This window comes from Protomyctophum parallelum, assembly GCF_964188405.1.
Source record: "Protomyctophum parallelum genome assembly, chromosome: 16".
NCBI lineage: Eukaryota > Metazoa > Chordata > Actinopteri > Myctophiformes > Myctophidae > Protomyctophum > Protomyctophum parallelum.
In genome coordinates, this window is record NC_139711.1 from 15,473,504 (window position 1) to 15,497,473 (window position 23,970).

General features: G+C 42.6%; 1 protein-coding gene across 1 annotated transcript in view; it reads right to left on the reverse strand.

Moving 5' to 3' along the window:
- Positions 1-23,970, reverse strand: part of LOC310873910 (matrix-remodeling-associated protein 5) — a 75,889-nt gene that overhangs the window by 50,790 nt on the left and 1,129 nt on the right. The gene's annotated exons all lie outside the window — the stretch shown is intronic.

Here is a 23,970-nt window from a genome sequence, read left to right on the forward strand (position 1 = left end):
TCTCATAGCTATGGAAATGTACAACTTCGGGCCACAAACTTTAAATTATCATAAATGTTAATCAGCAAGTATAGCACAGTCTCCAACATCCAAACATCATGATTTCTGATCATGGTTCTGAGCATAATGGTGTTCGAATTTTGGCATTTCTGTAGAACTCTTTATACAGGAAATACGCCAAGACATAACCCCTTGAACAGTAAGGTTCTCAAAGATTGTCCTATTTGGACCAAAGTCAAAGACCCTGTTCAAATTATTTTGGAAATTGCCAAAGAGTATACTAGGTTTAAATAGTGTTCCTTATTTCTGCCTGACATGCCCATAAGAGGACATGCTGCGGTGAACTTGGGTGAACCGGTTGCCATTGGAATTCACCTGTGTCGATCTATCAATCATACAAACGAGGTGGATTCCATTTTGCCTGACTGCTATATATCTCAGGTTTCCTATGAACAACTCAGTGGCACAGAAAATATTACTATAATGAGTCGTTACTTTTTAACTGAAAATGTATAACATTGTGACTTGTAACAGAGAGGTCGGTCCTACCTATATTTGGCCCTTATTAATATTTGCACAGTACAGAACATTTGCACTTTTTGTAATTTGGCCAGTCATGCATTTAAGTATTTATTAGAGCTTTGCTGAACATTTTAAGATTGTATAGTTTCCTGGCCAGGCACTGTGAAGAGGTTTTGATTGAATGCTTAACATTACCTGTTGTATCTCCAGATGGAGATATGAGAGAATGACAGAGTAAAAGACAAAAAAAGAGAGCAGTTGAAATGTGTTCATAAACACATTCCAATGCAGAATAGCCGACAAGCTGACACAAATACTGAGGAGAGTTCAAGTTCTCATGCCCGCCCGCCCGCCCAAATCCTGTGCTAATTTAACCACGAATAAGGTTTAAAAAACAATAGTATAGGTGGCACAGTCGGTAGTGCTGTCTCCTCACAGCTAGAAGTGCTCTCCTCCGCATCATCAGTTCCCATACCTGAGGCGGGGTTGGCGAAAGGGCCTTTCTGTGTGGAGTTTGCATGTTCTCCCCGTGTCCCCTAGGGTAGGTAGGCACCCTTACAAAACATGCAGTAATCATGGTCTCTAAACTACCTCCCTTGGCCAGCCGGGGCGCCTGATGGAGGGCAAAGGAACTGGTCGGAATAACGTGTTCCTCCCACGCACTACGTCCGGCCGGGGAAACATTGGAAGTGTAGCGCCCAGGTATAGGATTACATTAGATAATTGACACTGGGTGAAAAAATGGGTTGTACAGGTCCAACACAGACAGACAGACAGACAGACAGACAGAGAATAGGGGGGGATTGAAGGCGGTGGTGTCTGGAAGGGGATACCTATAAATCAGGCCCATCGCGTCTCTCGGGTGTAGCTGTCTCACACGCTGACACACACACACACACAGTGTGTGTGGATTTGACCCCGTCTATGTGGGGTTGTGTTGTGTACTGGTAGACCTGTAGGGGACATCTGGTCTAACCATTACACACAAACACGCACACACGCGAACAGGCACACCCATTCGCGAACAGGAGTAAACGCATACAAGATATACATTTACAGAGGACTCATATAGCTCAATGCTCAGAACAGGCCTACAGTATAAGGATCTGAGAAATGTAGAGAAAGTGAAGCAGAAAGAAAGAGGAAGACGGAGAGATGACAAATACCTGTTGGGCCAGCTTTTGAATCAGTTATGATTATTGTAGGATTGACCCTTATTGCTCCCTCTTCTCTTCTCCCCCCTCCCCCCTTCTTTCTCTCTCTCTCTCTCTCTCTCTGCATGTCGCTCGCTATCTCTCTGTTAAAATGTTTTAGTTAAAGGGCCAATTCACCCCTTTTGCAACCAGAGCTTATTTTAATGATGTTATTAGGACAAGAAGCACTTTCCCATGGGTTTTTTGTGTGTAATGTTTTTTTTGTTTGTCATGATGTAGTACATTTTTACTTAAGTGCAGTACTTAATTTACTTTACACCACTGATGTGTCTGTATGAATTAAAGGACCACTTCACCACTTTTCAACCTATCTTCATATAATAGGTCCTCACTAATAATCATGATAAAATGGCACGATTTTTTTCTACTCAGTCTGTGTCTCATAGGAGGGCTGTGGGCACTGGGCAGTTTAGAAACCATCTTCCAGTGATATCATCATTAGGCAGATTATTTTTACAAAAATGTTTAGATTTTCATGGCTTCCATTTTCGCATTGCAACTTTTCAGGCCTAGAAAGCCTGCAGTTTTTATTAGCTTGTATTCCCCATTGATGATGTCACTGGAAGACGGTTTCTGAACTGCCCACAGCCCTCCTATGAGACACAGACAGAGTAGAAACAAATTGCGCCATTCTTTTCAAGATTATTAGTGAGGACCCATTATATGAAGATAGGTTGAAAAGTGGTGAAGTGGTCCTAAGGACTCTGGTTAGGTAACTGTATAAAAGTGAACTTTTACATGCATTCGTGCCACCCAGTGGAATAGACTGGACACTGCAACCAAAATGGCAAGTGTAGCGAATTACACATCTTTGTAGCCTAATATTAACATGTTTGTATTAATGATTTTGTGTTTGTTTGTATTGTTTGTCCCGTTTGTAAAACGAGAAAAACAGTAAGAGAAAAGAAAAAAAGAGGAATATATTAAGCAGTAGGTACTAGGTAGGCCTATGTTTCTGTCTCTCCCTTCATGTTTTCCCTCTAGGCTATCAATGAATGATCCATAGTCAGTAGGTTATAGACTCACTCGACTGCAAGGGATTTTCCGCCGAGGTGGAAACCCTGCACAGCGAGGTTAGTGGCACTGGCACTGTAGGCCTACTGTGTGACCACCGAGTGGTAGTAGAGAGCTACACAAATGTCAGTGTCCACTGTCCATACTCAATTCAAAACACCTTTTACTAATCGGATAGGACATTCTGGGTCTTCAAAAAGAAGCCCTAATCACCAGTTGTAGTTATTTACATGAATTTAAGTGGATGCGGTAATCTCATCAAGCATTGTTAAGTAGGAAAAACGAATGGATAGTGATATTTACCCAACTACGACATTAGATGACAATCAAATATAATAGGAAAGTATTAAAGTACCAAATTATTATCTAATGGAGGATTACCATAAACCAGATGGCAAAGTTAGTTATTTGGAAAATATCCAAATAAATGGATAACGTGAATACTAGGCCTACAGTAATGTATTACCTAGTTGGTTCATATTAGTAAAGGAGCACCAGAGTGCAATATGTAGCCTACAAATCCTAAGGGCTGTTGCTAGAGTCACTTGAAGCCAAGATCAGTAGGGCTCATCCTGCAATTTTCCATATCTTGTGTATCAAGTTAACATTTGGGCCTCAGGGTGGCGCTAAACAAAAGGTCATGGGGTAACTCAAATGGTTAGGGTGGGCTAGGATGAGGCAACAAGTCACAGCAACAGTGTATCTGGACATTATGAAATACTGTACCTACTTTCTCCTTTTTGTTTTCTAGTGTATGGATAGCAGATAAGATAGCAGGAGTTGCAGGGGCGGATTAACCCCTATGAGGGACCCAGGGCCGGTAATTCTTTGGGGACCCTGTGCCCCGTTTTTTAAATTATTATTTTATAATCATAATTTTTACCTAAATTTAACAGAATCAACGGCCAATGAAGAGTCCCAGGAGCCCTTATCAGGGCCTCAAACCCAGTACTGCACAGTCTGTTTCCCAAAAAGGCCCCTGAGAGCCAAGGGCCCCTGGGCCACAGCCAATGGCTAATTTGGTCCTGGAAAGGGGAAGTGCAGGCAACCACAGAGAAGATGACTAGCACCACACTGATGAATAAATATTGTCATGATAAAATGTACACAGTGTTACATACGACAATTGTGTTTAATTTTCCCATTATGTCTGATGATGAATAAAATTGAGTTTGGACTTGCACGTTTTATTGTTCATTGATACTGCATGTAATGAATGGAGGCCGAACAATGTGCATATAACCAAGCACTCCTAATGAATTTCACCCATTCTCATCAGGTCAGTAAGAAAGTTAATCTTGTTTAGCTAGTCTCTAGAAAGATAATTAAATAGGCTATTTAATGGCTGGTGTACAGCTATCGAAAAGTAGTTAAAATAATAATAATAATACTAAAATATATCAATACTCACCCTGTGAAGCCCTAGATTTGATAGTTTTATAGTTTGTGAATGTAATGCACAATCTATGTAAAACGCCTTGGATAAAGGCGCTATATTATATAAATGCACCATTTTACCATTTGTTTATAGTTTTTGTCTCATTCCTTAACAGTGAATGGGGCTTTGTTTTTGGATAGTTCATCAAGTATTCAAATATTTAATGAATTGAAGAAAATAAGGGGGCAGCAACAGCAAATAAACGAATCATATCAACAAAACATAGCTAGCTCTCATAGTATACAGGTAATGCAAGTGTCTTGTATACGGTCCACATCCTCCTTATCTCCAAAACACCACATATTCACATAAACCTTACTATTTTTAACACATGGCAGTAAAACAATCTAATGCACTGGTGATGACACACATGCCTGGCATGTCTGTGCAATTGAACTCACCTGTGTTGAAGTCCACAGGCACACCCACTGTCGCCCAGGTAGTGCCGACAGTGTATAGCTCTGTACTGTCAGATTAGTGCGATTAGTGCATGAGATGGTTTATCCCAGAAGTGTTTTAAGTGGTATAGTTTCAGTGAAAATGCACGTGTTTCAGAAATAATGAGTACAACCGGACACAAGAGACTCAGAGCTGGATTTGTGTTTTCCACCAGGCGATAGCATGTTTTCGCCCCCGTCCGTCCGTCCGTCCATAAAAATCGGTACGCAGTATTTCTCTATATATAGTCATGTGATCAAGACGGATCTGTCCGATATTTCTTATTCCATCCTAACCTGTGCTCCGTGGAACACAGGTCTAGTTTGATGCTTTTGCTGTCGTTAATCCTGGACCCTTAGTAGACCCAGTCAGGGGTGAAGTATTCCTATAAGGAAAGCACATTTCCTGACAACCCAACCAGGGGGTTTGAATATAGGCCTATCTTGTATAGGAGTAGGACCAAGCAACACAGGCTCAGCAGACGGGTTTGGTTTCACACTGGAAAGCTAATGTATTTTGAGTAGCAATCAGTGATGCCTCATTCTGAACCACAGCTGTTTACACTGCATTTATCTGTGCAGCCTGCCATATCTCTCTCACACACACACACACACACACACACACACACACACACACACACACACACACACACACACACACACACACACACACACACACACACACACACACACACACACACACACACACACACACACACACACACACACACACACACACACACACACACACACACACACACACACACAGTCTAACTCAAATAAGGCTTGTGTTTGCTAATAATCTTAGTTACTGTATGCATGTACTGATTGTATATAAGCAGCATCAGAGCCCTTGTCCTTATCTTCTTGCTTTGAAACGTCATCTTAATGATGTCTGCCAGACTGCAGTTGTGTCACACCTGTGTGCTGTGTCAATATGAAGATCGTTTTTGTTTTGTCCCATCATGCATGTCCCGCTAATCACTCAATGACACATTTGAAAAATATAGCCAATTGCTTGTAAATCATTTAATTTTACATTTGACAAAATGCTTGAAATTTGAATACAATGATTTTGTGTTTGGAAATGTTTTAATCTGCACCTATGACATGCCCAAGTCAGGACATAGAACTAGACAACGCTGAGGAAGGCCCATCTGGCCAAAACGCGTACGTTGGCGTATAGGGTAGGTACCCTCACAAAAAACATGCAGTAATCCTGGTCTCTAAACTGCCTCCCCCTGGCCAGCCTGATGGAGGGGAAAGGAACTGGTTGGAATAACGTGTTCCTTCCACGCGCTATACATCCAACCAGGGAAACTCCCCCCAGTCAGGTGTAAAGGAGCAACTTGGACACTCATGCAGGTTACAAAATCGTGGGATAAAATTTTAAAGAAGAGGTAAATAAACGTGAAAAAGGACAAGTGCTGGCATTCCTTCTTTTAATATAAGACATAGAACTAGGCCTACAGTACTGGCATACTCAGACTAGACACAGTCAGGTCAAATAGCTGTGACATATAGGCTATTTGACCTGATGTTAGTGTCCATTTGACCTGATTTGGGCTCTAACAACATGGTCACTTAGTTACATTTTCACCTGCCAGTGAAGAATGAAATGACTGAAATAATGGATTTAGCGTCATGGGTCCTATGTTAGTTATGTTTATTGCCAGTGATTAATGAGTAACTCTGGTTACAAAAGAGACAGGGCGGGGAGGTCTGCTTATAGAGAAGGAGCCCCATACATATGAGCGCTCTCCGCATCGCAGGGATCGTGCCGTTCGTTGGAATACTTTTATTTCTTAAGCTACAGATCGATTGGGTCAGGGGAGGGGCCGTGACACTGGTAAGTCGTACCTTTAGTGCACAGCAAATTAGGAAATTAATTTGTATTATTTTTTACATTCGTTCCCTATTCCTTCCAATGTTAATCAGTTCTCCCTTTTTTATCTGTTAGAGTTCACATGGAATCAGTCAGCAACCCCTTTGCGATGTTCATCTGCCTCTATATACCACTCTCTCTGTGTATTCTGGGCACAGGTATATGTATATATGTTTTGTAATTACACATTATTGAATATTATATTCTTGATTTTATAGATGTTAAATTTACTAAACAATTAAATATTAAACAATAAGTAATAATGTTGACCAAAATAGAAAAAAATAAGGGTAATGCTATTTCCAGCACATTCACAATTAGCTGTAAATCATTTGTCTTATAACTCTGTGCCGTTTTCAGCCCTCTCTGCCAGGCCCAGTCTGTGGGGTGAAAAGGTGGTGTTCAATGGTCGATCATGTTTGTGGCATTTGGACCCACAGGTTGCAGTGCCTGCACTAGAGGAACTGACGGTCTGTGTGCTCTTACGCCGCAATTTAACTACATCGTGGACTGGTTTTGTCTACAAAGGTCCAGGGGAAAGTCGCATTGAACTTGGACTGCGTGGCAACCATGAGAACGTGGTGGCAGTCCTATTTGGGGAACAGTGGTCCGTGAAACTGGATCTGCGGCTGTATGTCTGGCATACGTTATGTCTTACGTGGTCCGGCCAAAGACAGCGGCTCAAGTTATACGTCAACGGAACCGGCTACACAAAGCCTTTGAATGCCACGTCCCCCCTGTGGCTGGCCCAAAACGGCACCCTCACTCTGGGGATGTCTCACAACGTGGAGAGTGGACATCTGAAACCAGAGGACGGAACAAGCCTCCTCGGGGAGATCGGCAGGTTCAGGATGTGGGCCAGAGAGTGGAGCACTGAGGAAGTAAACGGACACAGCTGTGCAGATGGAGACGTGGTGAGATGGGACTACCAACACTGGGACCACAGTGACAGATGCTCTGCTCGACCTGACAACACGCTTCGCTGTGGTGAATGACTATACACTTTCTGCCTTGCTTCATTATGCTGCCCTTTTAGCCCTTCATTCTGACGCTCCAATGTTGAGCTCTGATTTATTGTAGTCTGTACTGAGCTGTACACCGAATTACCGTAAACCTAATTTATAGGCAAATTCATCATAGGACACATAAAGAGAAAATCAGCCCGCTAGTGCAAAGACCTAATGCCCCTTATGACTGAGAACCTCTGCCCTCACATGTCTCTCCTCTAGCTCTGCCCTTGGTTTCCTGTCTCCCTATACACTGAACTGATCTGGAAACATAATGGTAAAAATAAACCATAATTGTCTCCACCAGCCGAAGGCATGGGGGAGAGTATGTTTTGCACTCCGTCCGTCCGTGTGTCCGTCCGTCCGTGTGTCCGTCCGTCCGTCCGTGTGTCCGTCCGTCCGTGAGCAGCTAATCTCGGCCACCGTTAACCCGGTCGATGCCAAATTTTGCGCACACACTCCCTGGATGCCAACCATGAACCTCTGCCCCAAACTTTCCAGAATGGCCTGTTATAGCGCCACCAGGAGGCCGCTTTGTGCAAAACAAGTTTTTGCACAGTACACCTACAGATTGTATCCAAACATCACGCAAATTGGTACACAGTCTCTCTAGAGCCATTCAACCAAACCGAAACCGGTCTTTCAGATTTCTCACACTCCATCCTGATTGGTTAAGATTGGCTTCCAAAATTCACAGGACTGCTCAGTTTCAAACAAAATGCTGCAAATCATGAACACATCGCGTGATTTCCGTGAAATTGTGCACGCACATTCCCACTAGGCCGAGGACGAAATGCCACATGAACAATTTCAACTCAGCCTCAAGGTGGCGCTATAACTGGCCGAAAAGTGTTTTTACCTCTGATTGCACGGATCTGTGGATAACTTTGTATGCCAACTCCCTAGAGGCCAAGGAAAATATCCAAGGCGCTTTACATAGATTGTGCATTACATTCACCCTTTCATACACCGATTGCGGCGGAAGCCATGCAAGGTACCAACCAGCACATCGGGAGCAATTTGGGGTTCAGTGTCTTGCCCAAGGACACTTCGACATGTAGACAGGAGGAGCCGGGATTCGAACCGCCGACCCATGGATCATTGGACGACCTGCTCTACCTCCTGAGCCACAGTCGCCCTGTGCACGCATATTCCCACTAGGCTGAGGAAGAATCCTGGTGGAGACCTGTGCCGATTGGCACTTTATCTAGTTTATTTATTTATTCAGTCAGACAACTCACGAATAGATTTAACCAATATTTATTATAGAATGAGAATACAAGTGTGCATGTATGATATTTGACTTGGCGTTCGGCTCTGCTGGATTTTCTCCCTGCTCGGCCCGATTAAGCACCAACATAAAACATTAGAGCAGGGAGATAGATAAGATTACTACAATAAAACCCCCAACCCCCATAACAGAGCCCACCGTTGGTACTGGGGTGGTGGTGGGAGCAAACATCACATAACAACCAGGAACCATAGCAGAAGGAAGGCAGGAAGAGCATGCAGACTAGTGAGCTTAAGTAGCCCGCCCAATTGGTCAGCTGACTGCCACATCAGCGAATTACTTGTGGGTCTTGCACACACTGAATACACCCACATAGTAATGCAGCATGTTAACCCCTTGAGTATAGTATGCGCCTTTGAGCACGGCATGAACTCCATCGAGTGTGACTGACTGAACTAACTCCGCAGGCTACGTGTCATAAATCGTTTTCGGTGAGCAACAGGGTCATCTGACAAAATGAGGCTTCAGCATTTACAGGGAAATAACCTACCGCATAGTTGGAACATATGTGGGGGTGTATGTTTAGGAACCATGTCCCTGTCAGAACAAACCAATTTATCTAACTACTTCCCCAGGGGAATATTGCACATTATGCCCCCAACCCATTACATTCAATTTGCTGTATCTGAAAAAAATTCTGCAAAATTCTTTCAGAATGGCCGCTCTACAAAATAAGAATGCGGGCGTCCATTGCACAGCATCATCGCAAGCCTGTAACACCCATCATATCCCTGGAGACAATCATCAGAAGCTGGGTATGGAGAGTACCATGACCAGTTCAATTTGTCATTGTGTTAATAAAAATCAGTGACTGATATTAAAGTCAAGAAATTGCAGAGATGTATTCAAATGAGTTGCATATTGTGTCATCTTCCATCAGCTCGAGAGCGTTTTCTCTCAAAACATTTCAACGCATGATGTTTCTGTGTCATCAGAAAGGTAACATATTGATGTTTCTGTCCTATTGTATGTCTTGTTTGTCTTTTTTGTCTTGCATATTCAAAAATCCTAAAATAAAGAGTAAAAAAGAAAAAAAAGAAAGGTAACATTATTCCTCTTGGAACTCAGGTGTGTGTGTGTGTGTGTGTGTGCGTGCGTGTGTGTGTGTGCGTGTGCGTGCACCTTTGTGTGTGCCAGCAGATAGTTTGCATTTGAATTAAATTTGAATTATTTGCAGACTCATTGCTGATTTGCTGTGCTGTGTATGTGGCCATATGGTATACTGTGATGAGCACAATGAGGAAATTAGTCTACTGTGTTAATCTCTGTTATCTGTGTTGTCTTACAGCCACACCTGCTGGGAGGGTAATAATACTGTTGTAATGCAAGCTCAGGTACATCATTATTGTACATTATTAAGAGAGCGCTTGATTTTCCGCAGGTAGAGGCAGCAATATCCTATTTGAAAAATGTAAGCAGTACTTTTACCGGCTTTTGAAAACAAAGACATGGTAGCCACTAATAGAACAAGTGATGAGTTCTTCTTTTATAGATAAAGGACATTACATGATTTCCAGGTCAGATGCAATTATTGCCAATACATGCTATACATAAACACAAGCATAAGAAAAGCATACAACTCTGAAAAAAGGTATGACCGTATAATTGTTTGTTCCAGGAATCGAGGGAATTAAAGAACTCCACCTTTAAACTCTGGTAAGATTAATTCAAGCTAGTACTGTTTCTTCACACAGCTGAGCCACATGCAAAAGAGTCAGGAATAGATTATTTGACTTGGTGCTCTTGATGGCTGCTGCCCAAAGCCATCCTGGTGGACAAATATATATATATTAATGTAGTAAACTATGCAAACACAGACGCGCTTTGACTGAGCTCAATCTCCTGGTTTTCTGTCATATGTGACTGTCCATAGTTTTAGCAGTGAGGTCTATGTTATTGTGAATCCAGAGACTCTCGTTGAAGAGGTTCAGGCTTACATCTCCGAGCAACTGAGTCATGCCTTCTCCAACGCATCGTACACCCTCGAGGCATTCCCTCAAAGCCTCAGTGTACAGCCGGTTGGTGAGTATAGCGCATGTGCCGCGCGCGTGCGCACGCACACACGCACACACACATGTAGTATCTGGTATTATACCAGGCATACACTCTATAGTCCTATTATACGAAATACTGTTAAAACTGGGAGAGCCCCGGAGAAAGTTGTGACACGGCACGACAGGCAGATGAGATGTTTCCTTGGTGTTTATTTCAGAGTACAGCACAGCACCACACAGCATATGCTCACGCAGGGGCAGACCCAACTGACTGACTGACCCTCATACAAAGTAATGGTATTATTAAGTACAGTTTCACCGACAGAGGTGAGAATGTAGGCGTGTTCACTGCTTCTCTGAAGACGAGATGCTTACCCATTGATCAACCATTTGCACCATTTGCTCATATCAGTAGAACAAAGACAGGCCTTGGAGACGAACTGACTTGCATAATTAAGCCAGCCAGCCAGACCTATTGAATAAACAGCTGAGTACATTTGTCCAAGAACATGAAATATGTAGAGTTATGAGTTCCTAATATCACACCACACACACACACACACACACACACACCCCCCCCCCCCCCTACCTAGGTCTGAAATCTTCTTTGTGTCCTTTTCAGAGGCCCTTCCAGCTGTGCAAATTGACCCACGACCCACTTCAGGCAGCAATATATCAGGTTAGCAAAGAAAATCTACATGCGATTGTGACTATACCGTTGCATTACCACAATATGAGACTATCAAAACATTAACCAAAGGATTACAACAGAAATAGTGCCGTTGGGGCTTCTCATATTAATCTATATGAAATTCATCCTGCATTAGTTACGAGCCATGGCACGCCATCTGGCCCCACTCACAGTTCAACAACGGAAGATCCTCTGCTTCCTCTCAATGACAGTACCACTTCTGGTAACTAATGTGTGGTTCATTAGCTGTAATACTAGAGATTGAGATTGTATAGATAGAGATTATTAGAGATTGTTTGACTGATTGTTTGACTAAATTCCATTTGTAACCTTGTCGTCAGTAACCTATCATCACACAGCCTGAATTTTATATAGGGTTTAAGCGGTTAGTCGGGTTAATGATAATATGTCTTTTAAATGTCTCCTTCCCGTGCAGTCACATCAGATAGGTTCTTCAGGGTTAATGTGACCGTGGGAATGACTGGTACTCCCCAAAATCCCAGGGTTATCATTAGGAAATGGGTAAGAGGTTGAACACATTTGCACTAACATACTTAACCTATTAAAACCGGGAACGCTCCTGTCATTTTATATTTTAACCACTTTAACAACTGTTATTTTATACAAAAATATATTACAAACAAATATTCAAGCTCATAGCGTGTCACTTTGTGCGGTGCTATAAGCTTGTATAACTATTTTAACATTGTTAAGTCAAATCTTTACTTATCAGGGTCATGGAACAAAATATTTTGAGATGGGGGTCGGCAGCCAATTAAATACAGGCCTAATTTAGGTTCTTTCCTTGACATGAAAAGGTTTGAGAACCACTGATTAGCAACAATGTTTTTCAGAAAACTGAATAAACCTTAGGTTTCAATGGGTTAAAAAGGCATTCATTCACTGCTAAATGCTTATGCTGTGTTATATCTTTGGGCAATAGCTGAAGGAAACACTGGAGCAGAATGGTACCATGGCTGTACTGAATCTGAAGATAATACCGACCATTAGCAGGTGCTCCTCATAATAACATTTGTTCATTGTCATACAGCATCATGTGCATGTATTTGACCACATTCAGACCGTGGCCATTTTGATAATACTTGGAGGGTGGGAACTGGGAAGTATGAAGTACAGTATGAGCAAAATGGCCTGTGTGAATATGGTCAAATGTATCACCATTTGAAAGCTCTGTGTTAGCTTCAATCACTCTGACTCAGTCAAGTCCGTTATTTAACAATTAACCCAGTATTTCATCAACAGATGTAAATGCATCTTCCATGTTCAAGCCGACAACAAACCAGCTGTTGAGGAAACTGTAGACCTCATTACTGATGCATTGGCCTCAAAGTATGACATTAATGGCATTGCTTTAACTGAAATAATAGAGCTGACCATCAAGCACATTGGTAAGATGAGCAATTTCAGATTTCAGATTAAAGAGAGAAATTTATGCTTTTGTTCTCTGAAATACATTTCACACCATTGTGTGAATTGTATTTATTCTTATGTAGTGCCCGGCAACTGTCCAAGCGACCCCATAGAGACCATCTATGGACTATACGAATGGCCTGAATCGTTTCCGCAGCAAGAGCAGAGGATGGGGTGCGTGCGTCCCAGATCCAAGAGAGCCTACAGGCTATGGTGAGACAGTAATACCTTCATCTTACCTCAAGGTTTTGATAAAAGACCACATGAGGGGGAATCATCTGCTCTACATTATGGGCCGCGGCCCGAGCCTTGGTTGTGTTACTTGTAAGACAACATTTACCCAAAAATGTGTCGTTCTTTCTCTCATATATTATGTACATGGAATCAGTGCCGGGAAACATACACACATTTGTTACTTAGGCTAAGTAAAAGTATCAATACTGCAATCAATGTAGAAATGCCCCATTTTGGAGCGGGAACCCCTTTTGGTGTGTTATATTTTAGCTATTGAAAAATAGCAGATCTACAAGCTCGTAGCGGGCCACCGAGTGGCGCGCTACGAGCTTGTAGGTCTGCTATTTTTGAAAAATCGTGAAAATATGGCACAAATCTTTAAATATATATTCTTTCAGAGCTAATGTTTTTAACTCAAATCTTTGCTTCTGAGGGGTTCCTGGAACAACATATTTTCAGATGGTGGTCGGTGGCCAATTACATATCATTTTTGGGGTCCTTGACATTAAATATTGAGCACCACTGATACAGAAACATGAGGTTAATCAGAAAACTGTCAGAAATTAGAATAAAAAAATAATTATTTCGACGTCAGGCCTAAATGGTTTAAGTAGAAGTATTGGTATAAAGATTTACTTAAAGTACCAAAAGTAGAAAGTATACTCATTATGCAGAATGTCCTGTTTCACACGTTTTCAAATGTATAAAATGTATAAATGTTTTGAAAATAGCCGATCTACAAAGTCAAAGTTGTACGATTAGTCACACACGTTACCGCAGAGAAATGTGTTCTCCGCATTTGACCCATCACTTGGAGCGGTGAGCCGCAGCATCGGGAATCCTTAGTTTGACCCCCAATCCAACCCATTGATGCTGAGTGCCAAGCAGGGAGGCATTGGGTCCCATTTTCACAGTCTTTGGTATGATCCGGCCCGGGGATCGAACCCCGAACACCCAGTTTCAGGGCGGACACTCTAACCACAAGGCCACTGTCTGGTTCAAGCTACGCAAGCTCACAATGGGTGTAGCTTTTTTCAAGTGGCCCCTAGGCTGCAATGCCAGCCTGACAGCTTGCCATTTTCTGTCGGTGTTCTATCAATAAACGCATAAAAGCCCCAAATAAATCTTAAAAGAAGAAGTAAACAAAACAAGAAACATCAGCAATACAGGGCAACGGTAAACAAATGTCATAGACGATAAGGAGGAGTCACGGAGACATGTTTTGCGTATCATGAAGTTACCCGTTTCCATAGAAATAGTTCAGCTAGATATGAAAAAGAACAGTAATGTAATACTAGCGTAATACACCCACTCCTTCCACCCTATACAAAAGCTTCATCCCTGCATGTCTAACACTGATGGATGCACAGTGACTACCTCTGCAAAAAATCTATTTCCTTTAAAGTGAATTATTGATCATTACTGTAATGAAGGGGTTATCCTTATATCACGTCTGACAAGTTGTACATTAATAATATCGCTCAGATAGTGCCAATGTCCGGGCGATAACAAGAATCAATTTCATGTTGGTGTAGTGAAACATTGCACTGTCTGACATTTATTAAGACTCCAATACAATCACTTGATTGTAAATGTTGCTAAGATGAGGTGCTTGTTCATCCTCCAACTGGAGGTAGAATGACCTTGCTCAGCAAAGACGGAAATATAATTGTACAGCGATAGAGATCAAATCATCTGGGCTCTTTTACACTCTTTGATGTAGGAGTCTGATCCAATTTGACAGATGGATTGTGAGAAATGGTTTGTAAAAAATGATAGCAATTAATTAAAGAACTCTTTTTTTGTACTTTAAATAAATGGTGTGCGGGCTCTATCCATCTTTTAACTGAAGTCTCTTTAGCCCAGCACCACCTGTCGATGTGCGTATTCTACGTCCTCTTGTAAAAAAATATAGTCACATTCAAGTTAAGAAAGAAGAAATTAATATAATATGAAATTGTGGTTAAAAAAGCTTGGCGCTTGGGTGGCGCTGTGCATCGTCTTGCCTACCACGGAGGTTGTGTTTTTTTGTTTTTTACTTTTTTATTTTTATCCCACAATTTTGAAACCCATTTTTTCACCCAGTGTCAATTATCGAATGTAATCCTGGGCGCTAAACTTCCTCTGCCAACATGGAGGGCAGCGGACTGACCTCATGCTTCCTTCTATGCATGAGGAGTCCAAGCTGCTTCTTTTCATCTGACAGGGGAGAGTTTCCCCGGCCAGACGTAGCGCGAGGAAGGACATGTTATTCCGACCAGTTATTTTCCCCTCCATCAGGCGCGCTGGCTGGCCAGGGGGAGGTAATTTAGAGACCAGGATTACTGCATGTTTTTGGTGAGGGTGCCTACCTACCCTAGCGGGGAGAACATGAAAACTCCACACAGAAAGGCCCTTTCGCCAACCCCGCCTCGGGTATGGGCACTGATGACGCGGAGGAGAGAACACGCCCACAGCGTCTCCCAGTGGGAATCGAACCCAGGACCTTCTAGCTGTGAGGCGACAGCACTAGTACAGAGTGTGCCACCATGCCCCTCGGAGGTTGTGGGTTTTGATGGTAAAAAGACCTTTAGAGCATCAACCATTATTTAAAAGAGTGTTGACAGTAGCTGTAAAGTGGCAAGGTCACAGACAAGCACAGTTCCATATAGTGTGCGGAAAAGGAGATACACGTGAGAAATCTCTCCGGACACCTAAGAGCTGCGCCGCTGCGTTTGCTGGGGAGCCCCATGTATGTTGTTTTTTATTTATATTCATTTGCTGTTGATATTATGCAGGGACAATAAATATGCCATGTCTTAGGCTCCATTGTATCTCTGTGTACAGCCTCTTACTGGACTTTAGATAATTGAACAATGTGTTATATCGCATCAGACTTTGTCGGGCACATATATACGAACACAATTGGCCCCCGTTCGGGGGGAGGAGGGCGATATTGGTCATTGCACGTAACCCTACAGGCTGGGGTGGCAGTGGCACCCGTCAGCGGGGAGTGTTGGGCGGGAGGAGTAGGACGAAGGCTTTATGTCCTCCTGGTGAGGGCTCCTCACTGGCAGGTGAGGAGCCTAAAAAAATTCTCTCTCATTTTCTGCTCCTGTTCTTCCCTATGACTGTCCTCTGCAGTAAGCTGCACATGGATACCGAAACAACCAGCTGGGCTGAGCCAGACATGAGAGAATGCAATCCAATCAAAACCATCTCAGACCTGGATGATATTCGTGTCACGGCTGGTAAGGAGCAACATCGATAACCATTTAACATTGACCACTGCAATTCATTTCTTTTTTGTGTGCACACAGTTAGAAAATCTTTTAAAATAGACATTTTTGAAAACAACAGATGATAGATGGGCGGGAAAAGTTATTTTCAACAACTCCTTTTTCTTCGCTCCTTGTTTCGACTGCAAAAAAGTTAATAAAGTCGGAAAGGAGGAAGGAGGAATCTCTATTTTAAATCACATTATTGTCTCTTCCAGATAATGTGGACGAAGTTGTGGACATGATTCAGGACCTCATAAATGAAGAGCTTGGGGCAGGCGAGGGGGATCTATCTGCCTCCCAGCTGCAGACGGTGGTGGGGAAGTTGGATCAAGTGGTGGCGGCCGGCCCCCTCACATCTACCCTCGGCACAGACATAGTGCATATCGTTGGCGACATCCTGGCTTCTAAGACTGATGTTGCTCCGTTTGCCAACAAGTGAGGGCAGAGGGTTCAATTAATATGCCTGATTTAAATCCTGTCCGCTAGTCTAGTCTATACCAGCGGTTCCCAAACTTTTTAGCCTGTGGCTTTTCGTTTCCTTTTTATTATCATTATTTCAACATATTTTCACACAAATTTTGTTACTATTTTTCATAAATATATATATTTATGAAAAATAGTATTTTTATTTAGTTTGGGTTTTTGGGTCTGCTCTGTAGCCTACGTCCTATGCATCCGTGTTTCATTTCTTTGTTTGTTGTATGTTTGTTGCAAAAAAGTATCCTGAATCTCACAGAAAAATTGGGAGACATGATGGAATTCTCAGAAGAGTCGGCCAACGTGACCGTCCCCCTGCTAGCAATGTCCATGATCAATGTGAATCCAGACCAGTTCAAAGGTCTCACTTTTGGTGTCACCTCCGTTTCACCTGAGCCTGAGGTGAGATACCCAGAACATTCTGATATGCTTATACAACAGTCAATCTTCAGGAGTAGGCCTACATATTTTTGTGATGCAAATTGCAAAAGGTGGAATGTGCAAGCAGATTATATATATGCTCTGGGCCACTTTCTTTGTGTAAACAATTGCTTGGTTGATTCGATAGATAAGCAGGGCCAGTGTGATTATATACCTGACACAGTGTTGTGAAACAGGCTGTGTGGCCTCGAGGGGTCATCATGGTAGGTTGAGCTTCAAGAAGACAGAGACACTGTCACACTTCAGCATTCAACACAGACAGTGGTCACTGGTCAACGCCAAACACACACAATTTTTTTGTGCGACATATATATAAAGATATGTATTTGTGTGTTACAATGTGGCATTGTCATTTACGTTTCCCATCCTCCCCGGCAGATTTTTCTCAATGATAGCTTTCTGAGCCAACCGTTCCCTGAAACGGTAACAACCATCTCTCTGCCACCTGTGCTCCAAGACTTCCTCCAGCCTGGAGTTGGAAACAGAGCACGTGTACAGTTCCAGTTCTATGGGAGACAGGATCTCTTTAATGTACGCGTTCTGCTTATAAATTATGCATACTCTTCTGTTCTTTAGAATAGCACATGCACAGCTTTGTCTGTCTGTCTGGTCTGTCTGACTTTTTTATGACAAGCTCCTGGAGCCAGCACTCGACGAGTACTGTGAAGTGCAGCATAATCAATTCTGTTACTTTAGTTATTAATGGAACATATACGTAACATATCATACGCTATTCTCGCAATTAATTGGACCCAAAATGTGGTCAGGATTTGTATAGGCCTTAATTTAGAGTGAAATTTACATTTAGGATTTTAATGGGTGTCGTACCATTTATATCGCTAGTGTACAGCACTGCTACAACTGGCTTCTCACCTACTACTACTTGTCTTTAAACAGGACGCAGAGATAAGTAAGACACCCGAGAACAACTGGACATTGAATTCCTGCATAGTATCTGCCAGCATAAACAACAGCCGTGTCACCAACCTCAACAAGGGGCAACATGTGGTGGTGACATTCAGCCATCGCCGTCCCGCTCAGGTGAAACTAATATAAAGACCAGAGCGGCACTGCATCATACAGAGCAGCAACCCCCCCCCCCCCCCCATGCACGTGAAGCAAAAAGCTACTTTCTGGCTTGACAGCCCATACATTCAATCAGAAATCTGATTGCATTAAACTACGTTGCAGTTCCCTATGGAGACACAAAGACCCTCCTTTGTGTTTCCATAGGGAACCACTGGGAAGAAATGCGACAAAAAATAAAATATCCATGAATTCAAGTCTCCATGGGGTGAGTAATCCATAGGAAAAAAAAGTCATTTTGGGGTGAACTATACTGCTTTAATACAACTGTCCTGTTCCCCTCACAGAAACACCAGAAGGTGCAGTGTGTGTTCTGGGACTTTCTAAAACATGGTTAGTTCCTTTCATTCATACCACGCATATACTGTACTGTAAATACTGTTTTGCATGAATAATTACAAATAGGGATTTAGATTAAATTAAGGTTCTAAAGATGTTCTGAGGTTCTTGGTTTGGTACAGCGAGAGGTGTGCAAACATAGCAGCAATAGAAAAAGAAGGTATTTTTCCAAGGTGTAAATTGCAGACTTGCAAAGAAAAAAGGAATCCAAGGCACTCCGTCTTTGGTGAAAAAATATTTATATAATTTATTGATGAGCAAGGCAATTAAAAAACAGGACCTACGTGTTTCGACCAAATGGTCTTCGTCACGTCTATCTGAGATAGACCCTGACGAAGACCTTTCGGGACCTACGCGTACAGTAGGTCCTGTTTTTAATTGCCTTACTCATCAATAAATTATATACATTTTTTCAAGTGCCTTGGATTCCTTTTTTAAAAATACCTTTTTTGTCTATATACGGTTCTACCTGTATTACCAAAGAGCACCCATCTAAGAGCCACTAAACAGATCCCTGCATGCAGCGCTTCCATTTCTCTATTTTTACAGCAGCAGTGGAATTCATCAATTGTGCATGTTTGTGTTTCTGTGAGTCTCCCTGTGTGTGTACGTGTACGTGTGCGTGTGCGTGTGTGTGTGTGCGTGTGCGCACATGCGTGTGTGCGTGTGTGCGTGTGTCAGGTAGCCAGGGAGGCTGGAACAGCAGTGGATGTAGCATGGAGAACACCTCTGCTTATGAGACCAGCTGTCACTGTAATCACCTTACACACTTTGGTGTGCTTCTGGTGAGTCATTAGTTTGCCTCGTTCACACAGCTGCACGTACTCGCTGCTGATTTAATATACCATCGAAGAGACAACCGGTCATATACAGACCACTCTTGTATACTGTATGTCAACAGATCATTCTGGTGTTTGAGTACTAGATCGTAAACTAGACTATTATTAACCCATTTAGACCTGAGGACGATGCCTTCTAAATCCAGACAGTTTTCTGAAAAAACCATGTTTCTATGTCAGTCGTTCTCAAACATTTCCATGCACAGGACCACAAAAAATATATGAAATTGGCCACCGACCCCCATCTGAAAATATGTTGTCCCAGGGACCCCCCAGAAGCAAAGATTTGAGTTAAAAAGGTTTGCTGTGAAAGAATATATATATAAAGATTTTTCACGATTTTCAAAAATAGCAGATCTACAAGCTCGTAGCGTGGCACTTGGTGCCGCGCTATGAGCTTGTAAATCTGCTATTTTTCAATAGCTAAAGTATAACATACTGCTTAAAACACCAAAAGGGGTTCCCAAACTGATTAATTGGACCTCATTCTGTCCCATGGCCTAACTGTTTCCCCAATTGTATTGTCCCTCCTTTCGACAACCATTTCCGACCACATTCCTATTTTATTCACGGTCTCTATTCCCTGCTCAGAGCTCACATCATCCGGCCCCCGCACGCCACTTGCGTGCAATTAAACCTTCGACTCCATCACACTTCTGACATTTTTAATGCTCCACCGCTCCACACCCTTTACAATGATGATGATTTAAAACACTGTTTTAAACACTGTTGCCCCCCTCAGGATCACTCACCAAAGCACTTTGGCTCAATGACTCAACCCGTGCTCTCAGACGGGCACGCAGGTGAGCAGAGAGGAAGTGGTTGGCCGATAAGCTCCATATGTGCCTCTCAGACTATCAGACAGCTGTCAACAGTGCCAAAACAAGAATGTTTTTCCACTTTAGTTAAAAAAAAATGCCACAAACCCCAATTTCTTTTTAATTCGTTTGATTCCCTTTATCAATAAAATCTCAACCCTCAGGTCAGCCCACACACCTGCTTGCCCATGCCATCCTTACGTCATGCTCCCTTCGATAGGTTTGATCCAATATCCGTCTCTGCACTGTCAGATATATAGTCAGTCACCTTCGGCCAACAAACTGCCCGTCCGACAGTATTCCTTCTCGCCTCCTTAAGGATGTATAAGTTGAGTTCAAGTTGAGTTCAGTTGGACCCACAATTATAACAGCCATTAATAAATGCCTGGCAATAGGATGCGTCCCACTTTCTTTTAAACATGCCGTGGTGCAGCCTCAAGAAAGCCTCAAGCCTCAAGAAAGCCTTTCAGTTTACCCCAAGGACAGTTTATGCACAACTCCCAACCGTTTTTAACCGTTTTTAATGAAAAGTTCCAGTCCGGTTTTAAACAGGTCATAGTACGGAAACGGCACTCACTAAGAGTTTTTAACGACCTCCTAACTGTTGACTCTGGTAGCCCAGCGGTCCTGGTGTTACTGAACCTCACGGCCTTGAAAATTGGGTAGGAATTAATTAAAATGGTTCCATGCCTAATTGCTAGGAGCTTTTCCGTCCAACTCGGGGAATTCTCATCCAACACAGCCCCTCTCACCTGTGGAGTCCCACAGAGCTCGATCCTGGGCCTGATCCTGTTTATACTGTACATATTGCCCCTAGTGGCCAGCCTTTAATTTGGACAAACAGGTCAGCTTGGTCGTCAAAACCAGCTTTTTTCATCTTAGACTGCTAGCTAAAGTGAAACCATATCTCTCCCATAATGACCTGGAGAGGGTCATCCACGCATTCATCTCATCTAGATGCGCTTACAGCTGATCCAAAATGCAGCTGCCCCGTCTCCTCATATGGACCTAAGAAGCGAGAGCACATCATATTTATCAAGGCAAAGATAAAGTAATTCAGAAGAAGAAGCTGTGACTCCTGTGAGTCGGCTGTCAGAATTCAGCACCACCAGTGCCCGCACGGTTCACAGTTCACACCACTGCAGCAACACTGACACGTTCAGCGGAGTGGCTGCTGTCTCTGTGCCGTCTGTGAAGAGCCATGAGCCGGGACTGTCGGGAGGGGCAGCAACACCGCCGGGTAATCTACACAGACTAGTGAGACTACACACTGACTCGAGAAAAGACCCATATCGTCCAAAATAGGCTGATCAGTCGTTGTCTGTGTATAGGCTAATTCATTGGTAAAAGTATGCTAAGTAACTCATTTTAGACCATTTGGGAAATAAATAAATCTGCAGCGGCGGACAATCCCCCCCCCCCCTCCCCCCCAACGCAATTCTGTAGCCTAACCAAAGGTAAAACGCACCCGCCGCCTATGAGCACATCACTCCAGTCCTAGCCTCGCTTCACTGGCTCCCGGTTCGATTCTGCATTGATTTTAATGTATATAGATAGGGCTTTAAGGTCGGCCGACCAGCTAAAGCTGGATGTGACCAACAAACGATCAAAGGGCCTTTGCGGCAGCTGCCCTCAGGCTCTGGAATACTTTGCCTTTTCAAAGCTGACATAATTACCTTTAAATCTCTGCTTAAAGGAGAATTCCATACTAAAAAGGCTTTCTTACCTTTCTTTGTAGTTAATTGTTACGTCCCCACCAAAGAGGTCCAGGTGTTATTTTGTGCAAAAGCTCCTTATTGGCTATTTCCCCTACCATAAGCCCTAAATGAATTGCATTGAATGGGAATTGAATGGGGCTATGGGGTGTTGTGCTAATTCGCTTATTTCCATTGCTAAATTATTTTTGTATATATCCTCTCTTCATATTGTAAATAATATCCCAAGCGGCACACTTTACTACTTATTTTGATAGAATTAGCACAACACCCCATAGCCCCATTTAATTTCCATTCAATTCAATGCAATTCATTGAGGGCTCATGGTAGGGGAAATAGCCAATAAAGTCTATATTGTATTGCTTTTATTTCAAATGCCTGCTTAAGTTTTATGTTTTTAGATGTTTGTTTATATTGCATTGTTTGCTATTTGTTTTCTTTTAACCTGTACAGCACTTTGGTTGACCTGGTCATGATAAATGTGCTATATAAATAAAGTTGAGTTGAGTAACATTTCTGTGAATATGAACTTGCTCTGGACTCTGGACGTGAGGGCTGTGTATTTTTCTGGCCTTTTCTGCCTTTATTGACAGTTTGCAGTTGCATCTGTATCTGGCAGGAAATGCGGAGAGAAAGAGATAGGGAGTGACACTCAGCAAATGTCGTCCAGATCGGGATCCGAACCCGTTCCCCGGACAGATACGCCAGCCAAGTGTACTAATGCATTTCTGGTGCGAGATGGCACGAGGGACTCCCACAAAAAGACCACACTAAAACCCGGCGCACGCGGATGTGCCCTTTTGTCGAGTTTAAGCACCTGCCGTGTAAATTTGGTCGACTAAAACTATGATGAAAAGGTTATTTTAGCGTTGGTTGTGCTCAGGTGTTCTGAAAGTAGCAGATCTACAAGCTCACAACGTGTTGCAATCTTGTAGATTGGCTATTTTCAGCATGCATACCAAGTGAAAAATCTGCCACCAAGGCCTGCCAAAATACACTTAAAGCAACTGTAGATTTAGATTAAAACTAGACTAAAACTAAAGCATTACAGATTACTAAAATATAACAAAAATGTAATGACATTTTATTCAACAGACTACTAAACTAAATCTGCTACAACATGAACACTATGCCCCTTCATATCAGTGCTCTCTGCACCACCTTTTTTGAACAGTGTACCATGGTGACAATGTTCAATTCTTGGCAAAAAAAAAAACTTGAGCACCTGCCCCTCTAAATGTCTGTGCACGCCACTGATTTGAATGTCACGAGGCACTATTTGAACTGTGTGCTGTTGCAGGATGTATCTGGGGAGCCACTCAGTGACAAGGATGAGGAGATCCTCACAGTGATCTCCTATGTGGGCTGTGGTATGTCTTCCATCTTCCTGGCGATCACTCTGCTCACGTACATAGCCTTTGAGTAAGTCAAGTCGACCGAGCAAAGACTTTATTATACAATATACTGTATGACACAACAGCCAAATACGTATTTTCGAACGCTCAAATTAACCCATTTTATTTGACCGTTTGCCTGTCTCTACTGTATATGCTGTACTTCTTTGTGATACTCAACGGAAATAATCACATATTTTTCAATATAACCACGTCCCTCGTACCTCATACATACGTACCGTCATACAGGGAACACAGATTTTCTAAAAACACAAGCTCACAATGCACCACATCACAACACGTGTGTTGTGATTGTGCTATTGATTGCTATTTTCTGATGATTGCTATTTTCTTATGCCACTGTCATACAACAAACTATAAAACAGCGCATAAGTAGTTATAGTAAAAATCACATCCGTGTGAAGTGAGGGGCGCTCTTATCT